Source organism: Muntiacus reevesi, chromosome 17 (genome assembly GCF_963930625.1).
Source record: "Muntiacus reevesi chromosome 17, mMunRee1.1, whole genome shotgun sequence".
Classification (NCBI taxonomy): Eukaryota; Metazoa; Chordata; class Mammalia; order Artiodactyla; family Cervidae; genus Muntiacus; species Muntiacus reevesi.
This window is the reverse complement of record NC_089265.1, coordinates 26,287,886-26,313,701: the sequence shown is the minus strand read 5'-3', so window position 1 is coordinate 26,313,701 and position 25,816 is coordinate 26,287,886. Positions and strand designations below refer to the sequence as shown.

Here is a 25,816-nt window from a genome sequence, read left to right as displayed (position 1 = left end):
TTTGAGCTCTAAATTCTTTCTCTATGCACTCTTGGTAGAATATCTGTTAGGTTATTTATCTGTTTATTTTAACAGCTCAACAGAAAGATAGTAAAATGTTATCTGTAACAGCTTAACCTTTGGAAGCATAGTTACCTTTGACAGTCTCCAAATGTTTCTAAAAATGTGAAAATTATCTTGCAAGCTGCTTATAGTCTCCTATGAGTCAGCTTAAGTTATATTATCACAATAACAGCCACAAAATAAATTAAAGCAGCTAATACTCCTACATTACTTGCTACATGGCAGGTATCAGTCTAAGTGCTTTGCATATCTGAGCTCATTCAATACACGTTTTATCTTCATTGAATACGTACTGTTAATATTACTAGTACCATTTTATTTATTTATTTATTATTTATTTTTTTATTAGTACCATTTTAAAGATGTGGAATATGAAGCACAAACAGCCTCAGAACTCACAAGTGACAGAGGTGGGATCAAGATCCAGTAACCTATCCTGCAGACTTTGACCAGCCAATCCACACTGCCTCTTTATCAAACAAGAGAACAGCCCATGCTGGACAGAAAACTTGTATTTCGGTCACTGATGCTCCAGTCAACCTAGCAAATGATTGGTTATTTTCAGTTGGGAAATTGAAGCATTGCTCGATTTCAATGCCTCTTTTCTGAAATCAGTAAATTATTAGCTTGTTTCCAAGTAAACAAATACATGTACAAAGCCCATTTTGGTTATAATATATTTGGATCAGAAAGTAAATATTTTACACTGAAAGTGACATCCATGCCTACATACCTACACACACCCCCCAATATGCAAAGAAGATGTGTGATCTTGAAGAACTTAAGTAACTTCTCTGAATGTGTATTTTTATTGACAAAATGGGATAATAATATAGAACCAACTTCATGGGGTCACGATGACATTACATAGGATAACTGGAGTTCCAAAGTGCCTGTAATAATATAATAAGCACTCAGTAAACACGTGTAAGACACAGCATATATGACACACAGTAGCCTCCCAAAGTGCTATCAATCATAACAATGATAATAATACAAGATTGACGCCTATCAATAAAATTAATATTTACTAACACCACGAGGGAAGCCATAACTTTGTTCTAATGTTGCCAAAAGAATAATTTTAATCTTGACCAAACACAGCCTTCTAGGAGATGGCATCTTAAAGGAATATCTGATTAATTCAAGATGACTAAATAGTACTATGGTGGATTTAGCAGAGCTGTTTAATTTATCAACAAATCAAACTGGTATCAGCACAAGGTCCCTGCTGCCTATCGTGTGTCAATCCAATACGGTTAGCAAACATTTAAAAAGTAACTCTAAATATTTCAGCTATGGAAACACAGACGAAGAAGGGGAAAAAAAAAACCTATTCTCTTGAATGACATAAGAAGGAATTACAGTCTCTATTTTAATAGTTTAAATTATAAGCTGCCACGGAGGAAAAGGCTGTAAAAACTGACTCATGGCTCTCTGTTTTGAAAGGATGATGAGACATGAAATGTTTCTGGTTATCAAACTCTGTGGCCTGCAGATAACTTATATGTCTGTTAGCAGTAACCCTAACGTTATCAGGTAAATCCAGGAAGCCAAGATCCAAGAAAATATTCCCTCCCCTCTGTATTTCCAGTTTATAAACTCAGAGGTGTCACCCACTGCAACGTTTAAAATCCAGGACCCTTTGGGCCAGACTGGGTTTCTAAGAACACGGATGGGGTCACAGGACCCACACACGGTTTTAAGTGAAAAGTCATGCAAAGGTCCAGGGGCTTTCCTTGGCCAGCTCATCAGTTCAGTCAGGTGTTACTAAAATCTCAACCATCCATCTGACCAGACCATTTAGTCTTTCAGGTCCAAATGGCAATTTGCTGTACACTTTTGATTACATGTGTATTTCCTCCACCATGCCTAACAGCATGTAAAACAAAAAAGCAGCATTTTGTACACACAAAGGCACTTATCAGGGCTCAGCGGCCCTCAGCACCATGCACTTTGGAAGGATTGATGATGGTGTGGTGGGGATGGGACAGGAAATGGACATCTGTGTTCTCCCCTGTTAATAACATAATGCAACTGTATTGCTAAAAAGGAAGAAAGAAAAAAAGAGATGTTTTCAACAACCCTGAGCCACTGAAAAAGACACTTGCTGCTGAAGTGAGAGACTTGGGTCCTGGCCTAAGTACCTGAAGGTAATTCACCTCCTTAAGCCACACTGCTTCCTTCATTTCATTTCTGTTATTTCACTGCCCTCAAATTACATGAGTCCAAGTGGTTTCCTCAGATACAAGACTCCAGTACTCTAAAATATGTTTTTTTTTTTCAGGGGGGGGATGCAAGTGGGCAACCCAGTCCTTCAACAGATGCTTACTGAGACTATATTAAGACTTCCTAAAATTTCAGTAAAACATGTCTAACAATCATTAGCAAAGGTTTTATGGTGCGTGTGGTATATAACATGAAATACGGCACCTTAAGTCGCTAGAGACGAAAACAGGAACTTGACGGCCCACAGCAGGTATAGTCAATTCTATTGCCACTGGAGGGTCAGGAATTTTGAAAAGTCTCTGCTTTAACCCAAATCTCAGCAAATACCTAGGCATGTAGGTACGTATATATTGAGGACTACTGATTTCTACAGTAACAAAAAAAGACAGGGATAAAGGGCGAACTGTCCTTGTATAAAATTTGTTTGGAGAGTGAACCCAGGGCAAAATGACCTGTAAGCCAACCAGACACGATGTCAGTGGCTTTCAGGTTTCTGAATTCTCATCTTAAAGCTCAAGCCCACCCTAAAGCTTACCTCTGACCCGCCCACACAAACCACTATGTAGATGCCTCCTCTGCACACAGTGGGTGCTATGCACAGTGATGATACAGAGATAAAGATAATGGCAAGAGAAAAAATATACCTGGAACTTCAAATCCCCTTCTGATAATTCTTTTATTTCCCCCCGGCTCTTCTGGGAGAGAGGGATTGTAATGAACTTAACACGACACCATGCCTTCTTCTGCCTCTGTGTCAAGGAGCTTAAGACGCAGGCACCTCCTCCCAATTCTCATCTCCTGCTCTTGTTAAATTTTGAACAATATATGCCATTTTACACCTCAGAGCTCTGGAGAGGCAGCATAGTAGCTGGGGTATGGATGTGACAGAATGTTTTTATTCCACCCCTGAAAAAAAAAGCTCCCTGTTTTTGACACATTGGAAAATGTACAGCCAGAGAGTGCTGGAGGCGAAGATGCCACCCCAGCCTTACATCTGTCTGCTTTCATTTGTCTACAACTGTGCTTATAGATAAAACAAGCTTTCCAGATGTCATCACAAGCAGGGCTCATATGCTGACTTCTCTGAGACACCATTGTTGGCTGCCAGCATAACAGAGTTGTAAAACTAAAATATTTAAACTCTGAGCTCCTCAACACAACTTTCAATGTCACACAGGATCTTATTTCAGGATTAATTAATGTACACCCCAATAAAATAATTATGTGTTAAAAACAGAGCTAGCTGGCGTGCAAGTGGATCTAATTTTCCTTGTTCCCACTGAGTTAATGGTATACAACCGCACCACGAAGAAATTTCTGAAAGCAAGCGCTTCCCGTGACATGGGCACACCCTATCCAGCCTGAGAGTTCCAGGTGTTGTATCTCGAGAACAAAACATTCTCATTGTTTAAAACTGACACGATGAACCCAAGATGAACAAAAGCAATATGCCAGGCACAGACTATAAAGACGTTTCCACTGTTAGAGGGGAAGGCCAATGACAAGCAATGGGGAGATTACTAAGAGGCATTGTTACGTGCATCCATATGTGAAGCTTGGCTTCAGGCAACCTGCTATCACGGAGCTTGACTGTTTGTTTGAGAACACAATATCCCTGTGGTTATAATTACAACCACCACACCAAAGAGGACTGAGGTAGTTTCACAACATCCCTTAACAAAGAAGAACTCACTGCTTCTGAGCTTCCTGACAAACTCCTCAAATGCACACACAGAGTATCTCTGATTTCCTTTTTTTTTTTCAATCCTGAAACTGCATAATAATTTCATTTTCATTGCGAGAGTTCCAGGGAGCTCAGCCTTGGTCTGAATGACTCTTCCTAATAACACCTAATACAGATGTTCTAAGCTAGAAAAAGCAGCTGATTCATGATTGGGTATGTGAGACCACTTGGATCTCCCTCTAATTGGGTTTTCCTCCTAATCTGGTACATCTTTTTGAGCCTGGTTTGTGCATTTGAAACCTTGGGTCAGGAATGCACATTAAGCATCTGTTACTCAAAGACCTGCTTTGTGGGTTATTCGGGATGCAGAGGCCAAATCTATCTCAAAAGTACAAGCCTTCTGCAATTTCTGCAGAATTTGACAAGGGACCAACTTTGCATTAACCCAGCCAAGGCATCACATAGGGTGTGTCAGGGCTGGTCCTATATCCCACTGGCTTCATCCCACGTAGTTGGAGCTTTAAAAAAAAGAAGCAAGTTCTGTGAAATCCCTAACTCTACCCCATCCTCCACAACATGAGGAGAAAATGTTTACTTGTGATGCCTTTCCAAGCAGACCACTGATTGAGGGGAAAGAAGACAGTTATTTCCCACCATCTTGAATGTTTCCATCTTCTCTTGAGCTGATCTAGTTCAAACTCTCTGAAAATAAATCAGCCTAAAGCACTCAAGATTTCCCTAAAGGCTCCAGCAGGCTTCCTGCTTCATGTGTTCCCACTCCTGGGCTGGAGGCTAATGTGTTTTAGGGATGTTTGTTTTAATGCAAAGAACTTCACTAAGTCAGAACAACCTGCCCTGGCAATCCATCTACTTCGGATGATCTTGGCCTCTTGCGCTGCTCCTATTTCAGCCTGGGAGGGAAGAGCTCAAGACCTGAGTGCTGGATTTCAGTCCCTTCTAAGTGTTAGGACAGCAGTGTCCCAGAATAATAATACCATTCCTGGCTTTGCAGGACTCCATATTCCTTCTTCATTTGAGACTGGGGTCCATTTCTAACTTGGGGCAGGAGGAGTCACTGCTGAAGCCCATCTTGCACTTGACCTTCATTCCTCCACACCCAAATCAATATATAGCCACTTTGTTATCCTGCCAGGACTAGAGTTGGACAGTGTTACATGAAGGAGTCTCTTCATAAAGTTATTTTGAGTGATGCTTCCCTCATCGAACCTTAATTATCAGCTTTTTGGCAAAAGTACATTCCCACAAACATTTAATAGTACACCAGGCTCTGGAATACCTGAGCTGAAACTTACTTCCTGTTCCTTAAAGCTCTCCTGGGCTTCTAGGGGGAGTGTAAATATTAAACAGTAGCAACATGAGAAGTTCATGTTCCTCTTTAATCTCATCTGTGCTTTTAAAATCCACAAGGGAATCCAGAAACGACCCCTTTTGTATTCCCCTTTTACAGATGAGAAAAGAGATGGGTGACTCAGTTACCTGTTTGCCTATGGGAAAGAAGCGGAGCTGGGGGTGCAGCAGTGGACTTGAAGAGCAAGTCGGGGGAGCAGAGCTTTGGGGTCCGCTGGCCCCTCCTGGCTACAGACCAGGGAACATAATAAGGATAAGAAGCCAGGAGAGAGCCTGTTCTGAACACTGAAACCTAACAGGTTACTCTCAGGACTGTATTTGAGCACAACTGCATTTAAAAATAACCCAATTTAACAATTCACAAGTTCTGATATATGTTTTATAAAAATGTATGAGAGACCTAAAAGCCATGGAGAGCCATAACTTTGAGCTGCCTCATTTGTTTCTCTTTTATTACCATCCTGCACGGTGGCCATAAGCCCTGCACTGAAAAGAGAACATTAAATCTTTATCCTTAACTGTTTTAGCAGAACGATAGTAATAGTTGAATATTATTTTGTCTGACTGATAAAATACCATTCAAATAAGACCAAAGAGAGCACTGAACCCCAACCACGTCCTAGGAGAAAAAAGCAAAGCCCGATCTCCAGAGACAGTCCTTTGTCACTCCTGAGTCTCCAGGAACATTTCTACCGCAGTATGAGAACAAAAGCTGAGAACCTGAGTGAAGGAGGCTGCTGCTGTTTCGTCGCTAAGTCAGGTCCAACTCTTTTGTGACCCAATGAACTGTAGCCCGCCAGGCTCCTCTGTCCATGGAATGCTCCCAGCAAGAATACTGGAGTGAGTAGCCATTTCCTCCTCCAGCGGATCTACCTGACCCAACTATCCAACACGTGTCTCCTGCATCGGTAGGAGGATTCTTTATCACTGAGCCACTAGGGAAGTCAGTGAAGGAGGTTACTCAGAAAGAAAACATTTCTCTGGGTCTTCCTCAGCTGAGAAAGCAGCTGTGTGAAACATTCTGATTCCTCCTCGTAGGCCTGTTTGGCTTTTCCCAATGAAGGGTCAGTAAGGAACCAGTGTGGACCCATGAGCAAACCACCAGCAAACCATTTTGTTCCACGGATGCTTTAACACAGGTGGAGAAACAGGATGAGGCTCAGGTTTACAAGACAGAGTTCAGTGCAGGAAAATACTCAAACATCAGTGTGATTCAATTCAGCAAAATGCAATACTACTATTTATGGCCCTATCTCTTTCTTCTATTATTTATTTTTATTTATTTGGCTGCACTGGGTCTTAGTGGCAGTGTGTGGGCTCTAGTTCCCCGACCAGGGGTCGAACCTGGGCCCCCTGCACTGGGAGCATAGAGTCTCAGCCACTGGACCCAAGGAAGTCCCTATGGCCCTGTCTTTAGCTCTGTCTTTGTCCTACCAAATCACACATTCCACATGGTACAGAAAACACCATTTCCCCTTGATATTTATTTCCCCATGTGTCACTACAATTTCAGTAAGGTCAGCCTCAAACCACAGTAATGGCCTTTTCTTTGAAAGCTTTCTAATTTTCTATTAAATTTGCAAGGGTTGGTTTTCCCCCTTCAACCTATACTATATCGTGATGTTCCAAATAACATTAAAAATAAAATATTAACAACCCCTAAGTTAGGATGCCTGTTCTCAGATTGAGATACCTCTTTTTAAATAATCAAACACATGACAACAGTACTAATAGCCAAATGGGGTTTATATAACACTAACACGCCTACACTTAAACTAACTGAAAAATTATACTGAACCTAGTTTGAACTCACATAAATAAATTAAGCAACTTTGTGGAAACATTCAGGGTTTCTACACGTGAGCTACTGAGTCAAGTAGGGGGAAACAAAATTTTTTCTAACTGGCAAATAAATGGTTCTGTCTGAGATTTTTTCATGCACTAAAATATGAGAATTCAGGGCTTAGCCTGCAAATAATTTAGATTAAGTGTGCTGCCTTACATACTGTATTGATTATGAATTCCCATTTTAAAAAAATACTATCATGGCAACATTTATGAAATATTTGAATTCTAATTCCTATCATTCAGTGAGCCTTACTCACTAGCCAATCAAGGAGCAAAGGTTAAAGTCAAACTAGCTCTAAACCAGAAACAATTTAAAAAGATAAAGTATTTAACAGGGAAAAAAGCATTCATTTCTGGCAAAACAAACAAAGCCAGACCCCTCCCCCCCAAAATTGATTGCTAGATCTAGTCAAAATCATAAGCAAAAAATTTAAGGAATCCACAAAATCATCTAATGTTTTAGTCACTACTAATTACCCTCTTCCTAAAATGTTTAGTAAACTTACTCAGTATAAACCTTAACACTAAAACAATGGGATTAGAAAATAACATATGAATTTTTAAAGCAAATTCTCTCAAACACAAATATGTGACCCATAGACATAATTTTCAGTTTTCAAGTGACAACAACTAAAAACAGGTAAAATCAGCTGTAAGTTTAATAACATGTTTTAAACCAGCATGTCCACAATATTGTCAGTCCAACATATAATTGATATAAAAATTCATAGTATTTTACAATGGGTCTTTGTACTAAATCTTTTAAATCTGGTAAGCTTATTTATTTATTTATTTTACTTTTACTGCACATCTCAGTTTGGTATGGAATACCTGAAATGTGGCTATACAAATATGGGAATCTATTTTAAAGTTTACTGAAGTTTAAGTAGACACTGGCTATAATATTGGACAGCTCAGGTCTATAGTTTAATAACCCTAGTTCACTTTGCACTGAAATAACAAGTCTTAACATACAGCAAAAGCCTAGGACTAGAGAAGTCTTTGAAAAAGCAAACTACAAAGCATCAATCATTGCTGGTCAGAGGGTAGATGGGCCAAGCTGAAGGGCTGTATATGCAAATATGATCCATGGTTTACATAAATGTGTCTCTGACATTTTTCATTTTCCGTGCACATGTGTGGTGATGTGTGATTTAGCATCCTAAGGAGAAAAACACATCACCCATCTTCAAAGGCTCTTGGCTGATATTTTATGATACATGCCTTTCTCCTCCCCAAAGGCTAACTTCATGGCAGGTTTGAAGTACTTTAAAAAGGAAACTTCTTGAGTGATTTGAGTGTTACATGGTGGGTGGGGGGTGTGCTAAAAAGTTTCTTTCCCTCGAAAAATTCACATCCCTCTGTATGTTCAGGTGACTCCAGAGAATGTTATTTAACAGAACTTGAGAAGAACAGCAGAACTTACTACTCAGAAAGCCTTTGTTTCCATTCAGTTGCTCAGTTGTGTCTGTTTGTGACCCCAGGGACTGCAGCAAGCCAGGCTTCTCTGTGCTTCACCATCTCCTGGAGTTTGCTCAAACTCATGTTCATTGAGTCGGTGATGCCGGTTTCCAACTATGTCATCCTCTGTTGTCCCTTTCTCCTCCTGCCTTCAATCTTTCCCAGCAACCGGCTCAGAAAGCCTGGTGATAAGAGCCCTTGAGTGTCTGCAACTGATGAATTATGTGAACTGGATTGAGTTATTAAGCTTTCTACTGCCTGCTTGATTAACCATACATACTATTTACCCCTCTCTTGAAAAAGTTATTTTATAAGAAAATAAATAGGCAAATCATTCTTTTTTTCCACTGACACTCAGATTCAAATGTTTAACTTAAAATCTAATACAAGTATTAGCCCTCCAAGTCAGAGGCTCTTCTCCCCACTATCAGAGTGAAATCTCATCTTCTCCTAAATGCTCATCTAAGTATAATACATATCTTCATTAGAACAAACTTTAGCAACTATTTCATTAATGTTAGGGGAGTGAGAGTGTACTTAAGAACTCATCTCTTTTCTGTAATACTAGGAGCACCTAGAGGGCAGGGACCAGGACGTAGTCTTTCTACATTTCTCCTAACTCAGATGCTTAGTACAGGTGCTAGACTGAAAGAGCTCTGGGCTCTCAAAAGAAAAGAATATCAGCAGACGAATGGATAAGGAAGCTGTGGTACATATACACCATGGAATATTACTCAGCCATTAAGAAGAATACATTTGAATCAGTTCTAATGAGATGGATAAAACTGGAGCCCATTATACGAGTGAAGTAAGCCAGAAAGATAAAGACCAATACAGTATACTAACGCATATATATGGAATTTAGAAAGATGGTAACAATAACCCTATATGCAAGACAGAAAAAGAAACACAGATGTATAGAACAGACTTTTGGACTCTGTGGGAGAAGGCAAGGGTGGGATGATCTGAGAGAACAGCATCGAAACATGTATATTATCAAGTGTGAAACAGATCGCCAGTCCAGGTTGGATGTATGAGACAAGTGCTCGGGGCTGGTGCACTGGGATGACCCAGAGGGATGGGATGGGGAGGGAGGTGGGAGAGGGGTTCAGGATGGGGAACACATGTAAATCCATGGCTGATTCATGTCAATGTATGGCAAAAACCACTACAATATTGTAAAGTAATTAGCCTCCAACTAATAAAAATAATTGGGGGGGAAAAAAGGAAAAGAACATATGAAGAGCAGGTCTCGACTCTCAAGGGACGTAGTCTCAAATCAAGAAGATAAATACAATGAGATAATACAAAATGTAGTACGACTGGCTTAGTCACAGAACCAGTGGATTCCAATCCCCAGGAGCTCACCAACTAGTGGAGGACTCCTTGGAAGAAAAAGTCAAGATAGATCTTTTAAGACTTGAATAAGCAGCATATAAGAGCTAAGATCCTACAGGCCAGTCAGTCAGTATGAGCAGAAGCATGGAGATGAAGTCTGGATGACCAAGAAATGGGTGGTTTCGTGGTTGCAGCAGGTTCCCACAGGGTATAAGAGAGGACATTTGAAATGAAACTGGGGCCATGATATGAATGGCACAGAGAACTAAGACAAATATTCCGTATTTTATGTTGCAGTTAGTGAAAAGCCACTGAGAATTCTGAGTAGCAAGTGAAATGATGAAAGTGAGATTTATGGAAGAAGGATCTGGCCACAGCTTCCAGGAGGCACAAGGCTGAAGGCAAACAGGAAAATCAAATCCATTTCACTAATATACTCAGTGGGCTTCCCAGGTGGCTCAGTGGTAAAGAACCTGTCTGCCTTGCAGGAGATGTGGGTTTGATCCCTGGATTGGGAAGATCTACTAGAGAAGGAAATGGCAATCCACTCCAGTATTCCTGCCTGGAAAATCCCAAGAACAGAGGAGCCTGGCCAATTATAGTCCATGGGATCACAAAAGAGTTGGACGTGACTCAGCGATTAAACAACAAGAATATATTCAGTCGGTGGTAAGGGTCTCATCAAGCAAGGTGATCCTCAAATAGAGAGGAAAATGTGTTTTCCAGAAATGGCAAGATCTGGTAGCTGACTGGACAAATATTTTTCTCTGATTATACGGAATACCTTGCAAGTGCAGTGCAATATATATATATATCTCCAGTGACTCTTAGAAAGAGACTGGGAAATTAGAATAAAGAAAATAGTATGACCATGTGTGCTTATGCTACCAGATTCATCGGTATCACTGTTCTTTCTATAGCATACCTCAATAGCCATAGCATGCTAAATAAACAAAATGTACTTGTAAACTACATTCTAGTGTGCCCATGCACTTCTGTTTTCACTGACTTATTTTACAAAGAGTCAGTTGTTTCTTTCAGATCTGATTGGACATTCATCTATAAATACTGTCTTATAATTTATGAAATACTGTAAAAATCAATGAAATATGTTTGTAAAAGAAAAAGTTCATTTTATTGAAACTAGCTGAATGCTTTGTAAAATCTTTTATTTTTTAAATTGGACTATGGTTGCCTTACAATATTATGGTAGCACCGGCTGTGCAGCAAAGAGAATCAGTCATATGTACACATACATCCACTCCTTTTTAGGTTTTATCCCCATTTAAGTCACCAAAGATCCTAGAGTTGGGTTCCCTGTGTTTACAGTCTTCACAAGGATGGGCTACTATATAAAAAAAAATCCAGCTCCCAGATTGGTGTGGGCAAGGCATCTGCAAATGACTGACGGATTCTGTACCCAGGTCCACTTATTCCTAAGTTCTAGGTTTGTTTTAAAGCAATCAAAGGCAAAAATCTTAGTGATAAACTAAGAGGTCATTTATATAAGAATTCAATTTAGAAACCCAATGAATACAACCATCCATACCTCAAAAGTTTGGCTAACCTCAAAAGTTTAGAAAATGAAAGCATTTTTATATCTTACATTTAAGATAAAGGCTTAATACATGTGGTTTATTTGTTTAACCACATTAAAAGGCTTAATACATGTGGTTTATTTGTTTTGGTAAGGTTTTACCGTTTTGATTAACTAGCTAACTATTGGAGCTGGTTGTAAAAGATAAGAGGGCTATGCCACTGCATACAGTTTCCTCAGAGCAACAAAAGCACATACTGAGAATTACTTTAATATGTATTTACCTGGCAGGTTGTAAAGATGTTCCTGCTGAGAAGTTATGGTCCATTGAGAAATCACATGTTGTACCTCTGATCTTTTAGGAATACATGTCATACATCCAAAAACTAGCAAAAGCTCCATCCTTTGGTGATGGCAAAGTCCTGTCCAATCTTTTCCCTCTATAGCTATCCATAAAGTCACCTCAATTAACCATGAATAGTGAGTATCATTACAAATCAGTCACAATAAACAGCTGCTAAAATCTTTATGGGCTATCTGAAATGTTTAGTCTTAATTCAACTTAACATATGGGTAAGTTTCTTATCAGCATGACTAAGATGACACTCTTTATCTCAGTACAAATAACATTCACAATACTAATGTTTCTATGACATTTCCTGGTGATCACCTATACTACAGATCATTAAACAGATTGAGAACTCCCCAGCTCTTATTTCCACTTTTATTCAAAAGTTTTATAGAGGAAATTGTAATTGAGTGATTAAATCATTCTATTTTCATGTTGTTCTGTGTTGAGGAAGAGAGACCACTCATTATCAGTGACACCGACATAGGTCAGCAAAGCCATTGATCTATGTTTCTCAGAAAACATACATACTGAGGTCCTTGAGATAGCCACTTCCCAGACAGTGCATCTTGATAGATTTTAGAGTCAGAAAGAGGTTTTGCCTGCCCTGTCTGACCACATCCAGATTTGGCCAATACACCCTGAATTTAAATGTTATAAATTCAGAAGACTTCTTCAAAGTTTAATGTTAAAACACAAGTATTTTGTAATTGCTAATAGGCATTGGGGGTGTATAAGAAGGAGCAAATGACTGGTTCATTCAGAGTGTTTCTGGGCAACTTTTGTAAAGATGGCAGCATTCTAGGTAGGTGATAAGGATGAATCAAAGGCTGCAATAACTCTCCTGCCCTCCTCCTGTCTTCAGTTAACAAACTTTTAAAAGATATGCCTACCCTAGGCTAGGGACTGAGAACACAGGACCAAATAAGGTTCTCAAAAATCTTATCTGGTTTTTAACGCAAAAGCCAGGCAAAAGGGTCAGAAAAGGGCCATGTATTGACAGTTCGTACTGTGCTGTGAGGGGGACCCAGGAAAGCCGGTGAGGATGAAACCCCTAAGCAGAGGCGGCAGCAAGGAAAAAGGCACTGGGGGTGCAGGAGAGTGGGGGCTGATGAGAGATAGAGCAGGAAGACTGGAAAGATGAGAGCAAGCAGGAGAGGAAGAAGACCAGTGAGACGTGGGGCTGGAAAGGCAGGCAGGGGCCATATTCACTTAGTCCTCCACTCTGCTCATCTTAACGGCCTGCCTGCTGCGGGCCTGGTTCTATTCCAGGTCCATCCTTACCGTCATGGACCTTCAATCCTGGCGGAAGAGAAAAATAATAAGCCAGCTAAGTAAAATAGGGACTATGTCAGATGTTAACTTTTCAGGAGGAAAAAACAATGTAGGGAAGGAGGATCTGAAATGTTTGGGGTGGGGCAGAGCTGATATTTCAGATGCTGTAGCCAAGGAAAGACTTGTCGGGGAGATTTCAGAGTCAAGACCCGATATCTGGGGGAACAGCATTTAGGGGAGAGAGAACACAAGTAAGCCAGCGGAGCTTAAGTCAAGTTACTGTAAGTCCTGCAGGGCTTAGGCTTTATACATGGAGGGACTTCTCTGAGTTTTGAGCAAGATATGGCACGCCATGTTGAAAAGTTTGGATTTTTCCTCAATCCGTGAGAAAGTCTTTGATGCATCATTAGCAAGTATGACCTTTCCAGAATTGGAGGAGAGAACAGATGAGAGGCTGGAAGACCACTTAAGAGGCTGGTGCAGAGATCCCAAGGGGGACAAAATGATCAGGGCCTGAACAAGGTGGTGACGGAACATCAACTCTTATCTAAGCCATTAACAGATACTGAAAAAGGATGACTGTCGCTCAACCTACTGTGCTTTCTTGGTCGAACATGATAGAAAGCCGCAAAAGGGGAAAAAAGTCAGCAGCATTACTGTTTAAATTCAAGATGAAATAAAATGACTTTTCTGTTCTCTAGAGTGGGTTCTACCAGAGAAGTCACGCCATCAGCTCTGAGGATTTGGGGCTTGAAGGTCAAGAGACCACTGTGGACCTAATCAGACCACATACTCAAAAGCTCCAATAGAGACAGTGTGGCTCCCAGGGCACCTGCTAACACTGGGCATGTCTTGCACCGAAATCCAGATCTAGAAAACCTGAGCGGCAGGAGGCTCAAGAGTGCACTGCACAAAGGCACCAGCCAGAGCGGTAGGTAGGGCTGAATTCAGCTGAGGCCAGGCTCACCGGGATTCAGCCATGGACACTGATTTTGGATGCATCTGTCCAAGAAGAACAATTTTTCTAGTTTCTATGAACACATCACAGGCTATGGAATCTGCATTTTAATCATGGGTCCCAGAAGACTGAGTCAGACAGGCCATGGTAGGAAGCTTCTACATTACTCCATTCCATAGTACTACATTCTACTTTTAGACTGTTAATTCCACCCTGGGTTATCCAAGTTCTTACTACAGAATATGCCATTTCTTTCCTTCCTTTCTTTTAAACAAAATGATGCTACAAGGCATAATTTGTCCTGTTTTGCTAAGATAAAGTATTCACAGTCCAGGCCCCATCCAATGATGCTGTTTAGGACACATGCACAAAGAAAACAGGTTTATTTCTTTAGAACTAGCCTTGGACTATTAAAAAATAGTATGATTATTGCATGTAGAACAAACATTCAAAAGAACCCTACATTAAGCACAATTACCTTAATGCCAGTTGAGATTTTATGATACAACTGTGAGAGACTTTTATTTTTAAGACAGTTTAACTTGTTTCATTGCTAAGAACAGATACTTAAGTTTTAAATCAAGGGTTCTCAATAAGATTGATTCAGCAGTGCTCAGCAGTTTCTTTAAATATTTAAGAGAATTTTCATCATCTAAATATTTATGGCAACAACAGGGCCAGGTGCATTTTTTTTTCTCTTTTTTCAAGAATTGGGATATCCATATCCTTTCCAAAGGTGGGGATAGGCATTGCCTCAGCAACCAAAAAACCCTACCAAGCTCTTCAGAGTCCTAGAAACTGAGGAGAAAACCTTATTTAAACATATCTGTTCAAATTGATGCTGTAGTTCCCAGACACCGAGCAAAGTCGCTGCCCTGGAGGGCAATTTGCAGGACTAACCTCTAGAGTGTGGTCTTCTGAAGTGTCTTCTGCCTAATGAACTTTATGTCCATCATCACACAGTAGGCTTTTAGCATCACTACCACCATCACGAGGCTGTTCATGATGCTCTTTTTCTGAAGAGGGTAACACAAATTCCACAGATTAGCTATGACCCAGATGCTCCCCATGCCTTGCATCGCCTGGTGGGGAGGCAAGAGGCTCAGGAAGCCTGTTCAGCCTTGCTGGTTGGTAGCTTCCCGTTTCCTGATCTCCCCAAGTGCTGCCCCAGTGCTCCAAGCACCTACATTTTGGAACCTCAATGTCTGAAAGGGGTTTTCTTGTCATCTCAAAATGTGAGGGAGGGAAGGGACTCCCTAAAAAGGCCTTTCTTATGACCTGGGCTTAATTTGTAGATTTTGGAGAGAACATTATTCAATATCTCATATTTTCTAAAATCATGTCCATGAAGTAGATGCAGACAGTTATTATTCTGTCCATTTTAGATGATGAAAGCATAGAATTGAGAATTTTAATGATGGTTATTAAAATCAACTTTCTCGGCAAATGCAGTAGCCATATCCGTTGACATATATGAGTATTATTTATTCATCCTCAAATTCGTATTTATTGATGGCTTATTATATGCCACACAGTACAGAAGCTAAGCACACCAAATGAGAAATCAGAAATGGTCTCTGGTCTCAAGGGACTTACAATCTGGCGAAGGAGATGAATATTAAGTGAACTCACCAGTCCACAAACACAGGAATACAAATCGCAAAAAGTGTCATGAAAGAAAGGTAGAGGCGCCAGGAGAAGAGAATAAAAGGGAAAAAGTCATTTAGATTGGGTGACATTTAAGCTGAGACATGAGGAAGCAAAACAGTAGCCAGGAGAGGAGTCTAGGCTACAAACACCCACCACAATCCAGGATACAGTGTGTATCCTTGAAGGAGCAGAGGGCTTGGACAGTCATACCGATGAACAAGTGAAGAGGTTTTCAAGAATCCTGTTTCCTTCAGCCTCCTACCTTGAAACATGATGACTGGTATTGGAAAGTGTTTTACCAAGTGAAGAAATCTGAGTAACACTTCCAGTCCTATGAATCCTGTCCCAGTCTGTCCCCCTGTCCCACTTATTCCTCCGAGGAAGTGAGCCAATCTGTCAGGGGTCAGGAGCGGGGAGCAAACCATCCACCTCGGACTACTGGATATCAAATGGGAAAATAAGGTGAACATAACATAGAACCTGAAAATGCTAGACACATTTAAAATATTTTTAGTTAATAAAAGTTAATAAAATTATTCTACCTGTCATAAGAGGAAAACAGGTAGGTTCACCTCTTTGGAAAAGCACTATGTAAACAAAATAGAATTTAAAAATATGTATACTAATAATTATAGTTAAAATTTACTGCACTTTACTATTTTGGTGGCATAAGATATCAAGGCCTTAACATGCTATCTCATTTAATTTTTCTGTAATTCTTCCAAGGTGGATATTATTATTCTCATTTTACAAGAGAGAAAATTGAGGCTCAGACAGCTTAAATAACTTTATCTGGTTGTATGGCACAGTGCTCAATTCTGGCAGTCAGATTCCAGTATCTATGCTTAGGGATTATTATTTTTAATTAATTTATTCTTAATTAGTTATTAATTTGATGACTAAAACATGAGCCCACATTTTAACTATAGTACATTAAATCTGACTGGCTATTTTCTGACATATGGCAAGCGTGACCCTTTTCCTCCGCCATCATACACAGCCTCCTTCCTGAATATCAATTTAATACTGCGTATAGTATCTTCAAACTCTAATCCAGCTGCCCAATTTAACTGCAATCAGACCAAGGTTCTCAGAACTTAGCTGTCTGGATGTCATACTTCCACTCTGAATCTGCATTATGATCAGACTACCTATAACAAGAGGGGCACCTTTCTTGTCTGGGTATCACCGACTCGATGGACGTGAGTCTGAGCAAGCTCCAGGAGTTGGTGACGGACAGGGAAGCCTGGCATGCTGCAGTCCATGGGTCGCAAAGTCGGACACGACTGAGCGACTGAACTGAACTGATTCTCAAACTCACAGAGCAGCCAGCTGCTGCCAGCCCCACAGTTCCTTGTTTCCACAAGCCCTCCAGGCCAGTCCCCTGACGAAGGAAGCTCGTCTCCAACTACCTTCACCCTGACTCTGTATTTGTATTGTCTTATATTTCTTCCCTCATCCCCTGCCTTCCAAGAAGACTCTCCTCACCATTTAGAATCTCATTCATTTGCCAAAACTCAACTCAACTCCGATGCGCCTCATTAAGTTCCCTCCAGCCCTGAGTGACCTTGTTTGTCTCCAAATCTGGGGCGTTTAATGAACATCCAGTGCACTTGACTTTTTGCCATCTCTTGCATTCTTATTTAACAACTATACTTTTAACTTTCTAAATGCATATAACTTGTCTCTGTAACCATATGACAGCTTGCAGATGGCAAGAAGAGCATTATTACTCGGTGATTTTCCAAGGGTGAAAGTTAAAGCAGATAATTTTTTTTTTAATTTCTAGAATTTCAAAATCCTACATTCAAAATAGGTAATTCACGTGTGACTGAGCAATGAGAGTCTGTTTTGTCCCTGCCTGTCTGGTCACAAATGCAGGTCTGTGTTATGCTAGCCCATCTTTTTTACATATGCTTGTAAATCGTGGTAAAAGGATTTAGTGTTGAGGGGCAGATGGGGCAGCAGCACAAGGGAGAGAAAAATAATTACCTTCACTTAATCATTAAGTGCAGTATTAGAAAGAGCATATCTAGAGACAAAATAGGACACATCTGTCACTTTTGTTGTAAGATCACACTATTACTTAATATCTCTTTGGTGCTTTATATCCAATAAAATGCCTTCAGATGAATAAGATAGGCAGTTCATAGGTTTTCCGGGGCCCTGCATCAATAACTGACACTCAATATCTGAATCCATATCTACAAGATGGTGTCTCTTCCAGTATAAATCACTGAGGCAACAGGAGAGTGTGGTTAACAACCTGGACTCCAGAGCCAGATCATCTGAGGTCAAATCACAGCTGTGCCACTTACTAACTGTGTGACCTTGGGCAAGTTACTGAACTGATCTGTGTCTCAGAACTCTCATCTGCGGAATACGGTTAGAAATGACACTATATAGAGTTGTTGTGGGGATACAACAAGCAAATAAACACTCAGAACGGTGGGCATGCTTTAGAATGTTTGCTCTATCATTTTACAACATGCTCTCTACCCTGTGTGATGGATATGTATGAAAATTAGCTTCCCACACAGTCAGCTAAAGGAAGTTTCATTATTCATATGAATGTATAAGGCTTATTCTTTTCACTAAATATCTGGTGGAACAAGGGAAATATCTTACCTCATGAGTCAGTGATGAAAACCATTCCTGAACATATCTCTTGACCAATGATGATAATATCACACTTTTTTTTTTTTTCTGGTAATGCTCTTTAAGTTTCCAACTGTCAACACTTTTCACGCATTTTATCCTCACAACCACTCAATGAGATGGATGGATAGATGGCTGGGTGTACAGATGTTGGATGAAAAGTGAGTAAGCAAGTCCTTAGATTCAGGGAAGTTAAACAGCTTGATCAGGGTCAAGTAAAAACTGTCTGTCACACTGTCCAATACCTGCTTTAAATCTATATCCATATGTCTACACAAGCTGACAGTTTTCTCTTGTCCTGGGGTGCACACAAATCTGAGAAGTATGAGTGGGACCCTCTACGATTGATTTGATGGAAACACTGATCTCACCCATAGGTGCAGGGTAAGGGTTAAGTAGTTTTATTACTCTTTCTCTGTACTACATGTAACCCACACTCAAAGGAAGGTAAGAAAATGCAGGTCTGTGCTATTCTGAACTCGGTGGAGTGGCCAGAACTCTTGTGGACTGTTGCAGACAACTTTAGGCTCTCTAGGCATATAACGAGAAAAGATGAAAAGTCTAATTCAAAAAGATACATGCACTACAATGTTGATAGCATCACTATTTAGAACAGCCAAGACATGGAAGCAACCTAAATGCCTGTCGACAGATGAATGGATGAAAAAGATACGGTACAATGGAATATTATTTGCCATAAAAAGAATGGAATAATGCTATTTGCAACAACATGGATGAACTTGGAGATTATCATATTAAGTAAAGTCAGACAGAGAAAGACAATTATCATATGATATCACTTCTATGTGGAATCTAAAAAAAAAAAAATACAAATGAACTTATTTACAAACCAGAAATAGATTCTATGTAGAAAGCAAACTTACGGTTACCAAAACGGAAATGGGGGGGAGGGATAAATTAGAAGTATGGGATTAGATACACACTACTATATATAAAATACAAAAAAAGGACCTAGTATACAGCACAGGGAACTATATTCAATATTTTGCAAAAACCTATAATGGAAAAGAATCTGAAAAAAAATGTATGTATATACATACACACACATATATATACACACACACAAATATATGAAAAGCTAAAAGACTTTGCCATATACCTGAAACTAATACAACATTATAAATCAACTACACTTTAACTTTTCAAAAAGCATTTAGGTCAAACAGAAACAAGGGAAAAGTTAAAAAATTATCCACAGCCTTTGGGCTCATCAGTTAAAATGTTAACAGAGAAAAAGTAAGTAAACTGGAAGAATATCAAGATGTTTTGCCACTCTCTTGCATATTTAGAATGCATTTCTTATTTGCAAGGGCACTGTTTGACTACATTCCTTAATGTGTATTTTATAAATGCTAGTTCCAGAATAAAGGTCTCCCTGGATAAACGGGTTGGGGAAATGCAACATATTCTACAGGGCTTATTTTTGAGGGTAGGTAGAGGAGAGTGGGGAACGTACACAATGCTTATCAGCATATTGAAAGATTGTGAGGAGGCTTTTAGTAAAAAGTTGGGTTAATACTTTCTAACCCAGGCTTTCTCAAACTCCTCTGACCTTGCCACCTTTTACAGTGTAATATATACTCCACAGCGTATGTGCTTTGTGGAAAGTGAAAGTCGCTCAGTCGTGTCCGACTGTCTGTGACCCCAAGGACTATACAGTCCATGGAATTCTCCAGCCCAGAATACTGGAGTGGATAGCCTTTCCCTTTTCCAGGGATCTTTCCAGCCCAGGGATCAAACCCAGGTCTCCCACGTTGCTGGCAGATTTTTTACCAGCTGAGCCACAGGAGCACTTGGGAATACTGGTTTGGACACAAATGCCCACTCTGTTTTGTTTTTCATCTTTTTCTCCCTTTTATTCATCACTGGACTGAACAATTCTCCTGAAGAATATCATTCTGGCACTTGACTTTCTGTTCACTAAGACTTAGAATCAAGGCCCTCCAAGGGCTGAAGATGCCATAGAATGAAGTAGGAAAATAGAACTAAAGCTTCCATTAAAATTGCCAGAAACCCATACTTTACATAAAAACACAATACTCCTCTATTTCATAAGAATTCTATGAGCACTAAGATTCATTCTGCTGAAAGGAAAGGCTAAATTGGTATCCACCTCTCAGCTGACAATAAGGTGAGGATAACCCCACAGAGGACAAGACAGACACACAAATATCAGAACATGGTTCAGTGTATCCTCATGAACACAAAGAGTTAGAACAGGCATATTCTAATTCACCCTAGATGTATGGAATCAATGAAACATTACTAGCAAGACTTTGTAAAACCACAGGTGAGAACTGCGATGACAGCTACAAGAATTTGTTGCCCCAAGATAATTTTTGCATGAAGAAGTGGAATAGTGAACAGTTTCCTTTAGAGAGTATATGAAAGAAAAGTAGAAAAGGCAAGAAATACACCCCCAAAATATTAATAGATTTTTGGCATGAAAGTGAAAGTGAAAGTCACTCAGTCATGTCCAACTCTTTGCGCCCCCATGGACTATAGTCCGTGGAATTCTCCAGGCCAGAATACTGGAATGGGAAGCCTTTCCCTTCTCCTGAGGATGCCCCCAACCTAGGGATGGAACCCAAATCTCCCACATTGTAGGTGGATTCTTTATGGTATATTGCCTATGTTTCTGTCCCAAAACATTACAGCAGACACCATTTATAAGAAGAACTGGTATGGCTAGGACTGGGGACATTGCGAGGGTCAAAAAATAAAGCAAAATATCCCTCTCTCAGGACTCAGCTCCAAATACTATACCATGAATGTGCTCATGGGGAGGAACACACGTGCCTATTCTAATGTATACTCTAACAGATTCATCTAAGCACTTATTTTTAAGGGACTGCTTTTTAAATCAGAAACAAAAAATTTACGGCACAAAGGCAGTGAGAAAAAAGGCAAACAGTCAAGTATCAGTTAGCATCACACAGTACTGTTCTCTGGGAACCAGGTCCTGGTGACATGACAAATTCAAGACACAGAAAGTAGGGTCAAGCAGCCTCTCTCATACCCACACAAAAACCTGATTAATACCAGTCTGGCAGAATTGACTTAAATAAGGCATCTCTGTGCCTGCCAACTTTTTTACTATCACTGGCATCTGTAGACATGGCATTATTTATTCAAGTTTTTATTTGTCACCAGAATGTTATAAATATATATAGATATACAAACTACAAATCAATAGCACCTTTATAAATATTTTAAGTACCATTATTTAGCAATTATGTGAGCTTCTTCATGTGCCAACACTATACAATTTTTAACATGCCAATAAGCCCATTAAACCTATTTATGGAGATAGTTATAAAAGTTCAAGGGGTTTCATTCAGGAAATATAGTTCAATAAGAAAAACAACCTTGTAGTGAATCAGAAAGCAAATTTATTGCAGTTAAGAAATGAAGATACCCTGACTTTATAAACATATTCTGCACCTACAAGCAAGTCAGAATCCATAAAGAAAATGTGCAAGTACTGTAACAACACATCACCTGTGTCTACTGGCTGTCTTCTTGGCAACATCACTCATTCTCTAGGTCATAGTTTCCTCACCTGCAAAATGATTCTTTGCTTGCACTTTTATGCAGAAATAAAAAAAAAAAAAGGTGAGCAATCATGTCCTCCCCACCCCCCAAAAAAGCAGTAATCTGTGCAATGTATGGAGAATCAAACTCCTCAGAAGTTCTAGAAATAGCTGTTTTAATTCTGGGTTATATCTATCAAGTCCAAATATTCTGAAAGAATGGTCTCCCTCTTTCATAATTACACCCAAACCATTTAAGATGCCAGATGAGCTTCTGGGATATATTTACATCCAAAATAGTCTGGTCTATGATCCTTGTGCTACTTCCCTGAATTTCAATTAAAATGCAGATCCTTACATAAAAGAGATCCTGCAAACTGTACAGAAGATACAAACTCTCAAAATACTGAGCTGCATCAGAGACTTGGTAAGAATCACTGACCTCTAGGCCCTTTACACAAAACTAAGAATAAAGTTTCAACCCTAACAATATGTCCCCTCCTGATCAAGCAGCACCAGTAACACCAGTGAAAATCGCAGAACCATCTAATGGTTATAAGCAGCTCAAATTCCAGGTAACATTATTTTCTTAAGTACAGTCTTTGGAACTTCTTTATAGTGCAGTTGGTAAAAAAAAACAACACTGAAATCAAACGCCTGGGTTTCAAGGCCAATTGCCTGCTATTTGTAAGAGAAGCTGGAGCAATATCCTGAATCATTCTGTCAGTTTGCTAATCCGTCAAATGGGAAGCCTAGGACCTACCTTCTAGGAGTACTGGGGAGAACAAATGCATGTACTACTTTCAGCACAGGACTCAAATTCCCCCTCACACCACACTCCTGTGATTCTCCAGTAACCGTCAGCTCCACTGGGGCCCCAGCGCTGACACATATTTTACTCTAATCTTTGTTTATAGAAGAAGTAAATAATCCAAACAAAGAACATTCCAGTATGCAATGCTGATGGTTACATGATAAGGCAGGGCCTGGCACCAACGCCAGGACTGGCGATCTATTAAGGTGAAAACACATAACTCTGATAATGAAGCTGTCTCCTGATTTATAGAAGCGAGGCTGTCTTAACTCTTGGGATTTAGAACCAACCAAAATCCAGAGAGAACTGTGCCTGGTGGGGAGGAGGGAAGGGGAAGAGAGGCAAGGGGAACATGCAGCCAGGATTTAAAGAGAGAAGGTCTGAAGCTTGAAGCCCTAAAGCTGTTCTGAAAGAAAACAGTGTTTCACGTTACAAGAAAACTTTTAAAAAGATAATTAGAAAGATTCTAAGCCCCATATCAGAAACGGTTGTTAAGAGTCCCCCAGAAAAGATCCCAAACTTACATATTTCCCTCCTCTAAATTCACCCCTTAATCGCAAACCCAAAAACTTCAAATGTGGTCATTTGAGATTCATCTCAGCATCATATAGTATTGACACCCCGAGGAGAACAAACCAGTCTCTCGAGCTTGAGGCCAAGGTTTCATTTTAGCACATTTGTAGGATGGTCGCAGGTACTCAAAGCCTCGTTAACCACACAGACAATCTCTTGCAAAAATTCTGGAGCCCTGAAAGCAGAAACACTTCCCCAAATAAACAGCATAGTTGTAGCTTTCTGGTAGCTCTTTTCACTTACTCCAAAAACTTGGTAAGAAATGGACTCTGAAAAGCCAGTTAAATAAAACTGGCTAAGAAAGCTTTTACTGGCCCATGAAAGCTTTTAAAAACCTATCACAAACTTTTTGCATTAAAACTTGGATGAAAATTGCTGAAGAATGTTTACCTTTTTAATGGTCAAGTGTAGATTAAAAAAAAATTCATACCGAATTTCACAAACTTCTTACATGGATAACAAGTTTTTGGAAGAGAACTTACATGAGACCAAACAGAGGCCACCCACTAGGCCCTGGACGGGACCTCAAAAGACCTTCAGGAAGACAGTCACCATTTATCAGAGAAGATCCTGGGCAGAACTAGCTTCTTTTCTGTGACTCTTCTTAATCCCACACTCAAACCAGAGTACCTGCTGAAGTTTCCTATGCTTATCTCATCAATTTCTGAACCTGTGCCATGGGGCACAACTTGAAATCCCACCTCTCCTTGCTAGATCACATTTTTAAAAAGTTAAGTTCTCTATAAAGGTCTCCCAACTTTTCTGGGATGAAAAGAATCTTTTCCCTTTTTAAGTACAGTACTTCCATAGCACTTTTTTTTTTTTTTTTAAATCCAGACACTCCATTTTGTACTAGTATTTTCTACCTACTGTTGCTGTTAATTATAGAGATATCTCATCTCTCCTAGTCTATAAGCCTCTTGAGGGTAGGGTATCTGTTTCCTTCCTCTATGCTTTTCATAGTAGGCCCATGATGAACATCTACTGGGTGAATAAACGGCCCTTAATCTCCATAGCATTAGTGTAACTCCAAAGACAATTTGAGGATTATCTTCCTATTCACTCAAAGAGGCTGAACTAATGAGACACTTTCCAAGGCAGTTACACTTATACAATAATGCATGCCAAGGCTTCATTACTATAACATTACCAATGAGAATGCAAATACCATACATTCTTTCAATCACTGGGTATTGATTACATGTCAGGCATTTTCCTAGGCACAGAAGATAGCAATATAAGGAAGAAACAGTTTCTCTGCTGCTAAGGGATGTAAAGTCTAGTGAAATAGATAAAGTATAAGACAATACCAGTAAATAAAGTTTACTTACTCTAACAAAAGTCTCCACTGTTTCTTTGACCACAGATCAACACATTAACAAATTTTAAAATTTAGCTACAAAAACCTAACTTTACTTTTCTTTCTGCTCATTACCATCCTATCATCTCTGGGGAAAGACATCTTGGACTTGATCACTATGAACCTTTTTCAACACATCCAACAGGTTTTAGTATGTAGGATTCCTGCCACACAGTTGGACGACTGTAAACTAAATCACCACCATTTTGCAATTAGTAACATGATGCAAAAAGAGAAACACAGTTTTCTTTCACCACTAAAACTCAATCCAAAAAAACACAATTTTTGTAGATTCTCTCACTATAATTCTTTCAAACTTCTATCAATTCTGTTTTATTTCTTCTATGTATGTGTTGACCTGGATTGCTGAATTCCTCCAGTTTCTTCACACCTAAATTTACTGAACACATTTTCATCAGAATAATTTCCCTGCCATGAGATGGACACCATATCATCTCATAACTCAAAACTCTGATTGGTTCTTTGCCACCCAGGGGCCCCGAAAGAAACTCTTCACAGCTCCCTTTCAACAAAGCCATTTCTTAACCATCAGCTTTTCTTCCATCCAGGATATTCTGCCTTCTGGCTCATGAAGAGTCTACTTACTTCTCTGATCTATATACACGTTGCACATCTTAAACCTCAGCCAGGATGCTCACTTCACATTCACCTATCAATCCCCATTAGCACCTTTAATAACTAGCTTGAAGAAGTCATACCTCATCTGGGAAGCTATCTTCTGAAGGAAGCACCTGGTCCTGTTATCTTTTAAGTCACCTCTGCACTAAAGTTCTCCGAGTCCAATCTATAAAATTCTACTTACTGGTGTGTAAATTTTGGAAAATGTACTTTGTGTCACCTAGGACCACTACCCTACAGACCCTGAGGACAGGAAACACATCAATGCCTGTAACCTTCAGCAGAAAGGGCTCTGTAGTCATGATCGCTCAGTGAATTCCGCTGCCAACACCAGGAGAGCTGTCTGTAATGCACACCACCTCACAAAATTTTCTAAAATGGAGCATCAGACTCCTTTATGGATACCAAGCAAGTTATAAAAACCCAGGGTGATACAGCAACAGGAACAGAATTAGACT

At 39.7% G+C, this 25,816-nt stretch overlaps 1 protein-coding gene across 13 annotated transcripts in view; it reads right to left on the bottom strand.

The window, feature by feature from the left end:
* BNC2 (basonuclin zinc finger protein 2) overlaps window positions 1-25,816 on the bottom strand; it is a 460,748-nt gene that overhangs the window by 65,205 nt on the left and 369,727 nt on the right. The window contains exon 1 of one of the 13 annotated variants that reach the window (XM_065907684.1): window positions 8,619-8,665. The exons of the other annotated variants lie outside the window; for them this stretch is intronic. The gene's annotated coding sequence lies outside the window, so the exon portion shown is untranslated. Of the gene's footprint in view, window positions 1-8,618; window positions 8,666-25,816 lie in introns of those variants that run through there. 13 annotated transcript variants of the gene reach the window in all.